Source organism: Homarus americanus, unplaced genomic scaffold (assembly GCF_018991925.1).
Source record: "Homarus americanus isolate GMGI-L3 unplaced genomic scaffold, GMGI_Hamer_2.0 scaffold7626, whole genome shotgun sequence".
Classification (NCBI taxonomy): Eukaryota; Metazoa; Arthropoda; class Malacostraca; order Decapoda; family Nephropidae; genus Homarus; species Homarus americanus.
In genome coordinates, this window is record NW_024718273.1 from 3,303,957 (window position 1) to 3,304,924 (window position 968).

The window sequence follows — 968 nt, forward strand, 5'->3', positions numbered from 1 at the left end:
TCGACCTGCTACAACTTGTCCGATTCTCTTTCTTATCTTTCAGCAATTGCAAGTTTTCATTATTATTACTATAATAAATATATTGTATAACAAATATTAAATAATATAAAAATATTAAACATTAATATAATGTTTAATTTTTTAATAAATTCTCCTTAATATTAATATATTAATGTTTAACTAGACTTAAGTCAGTAGAAAGAGAACCAAACAATTTAACAGCATTTACAAATCCACAAAAATAAATAGCAATTAAGATATATTTTTTTCTTTGGTTATTTAGGGTCTATTTTCCAATGATTTATTAATATTATAATACAATGTATAAGTTATAATGACATAATAAACCCGCCATATTAACTATATAATTAAATATTAAGATTAACTGTAATTATTACTCTCAAACTAAATAATTATTGAACAATAATTATTAAAAAAATATTAAATATGATACAAAAGTTATTAATGATTAAACAATAATTATCTTATTAATATTTAATCGTTCTTGAATGATGAGTACCTTACAAAATTACGTCCTGTTGGCTCGAGACACACATGAGAAGGGCGTTGAGTACCTCTCGCTATCATGTCCTGTTGGCCCGAGACACACATGAGAAGGGTGTTGAGTACCTCTCGCTATCATGTCCTGTTGGCCCGAGACACACATGAGAAGGGCGTTGAGTACCTCTCGCTATCATGTCCTGTTGGCCAGAGACACACATGAGAAGGGTGTTGAGTACCTCTCGCTATCATGTCCTGTTGGCCAGAGACACACATGAGAAGGGTGTTGAGTACCTCTCGCTATCATGTCCTGTTAGCCCAAGACACACATGAGAAGGGTGTTGAGTACCTCTCGCTATCATGTCCTGTTGGCCTGAGACACACATGAGAAGGGTGTTGAGTACCTCTCACTATCATGTCCTGTTGGCCCAAGACACACATGAGAAGGGTGTTGAGTCTCCTATCAT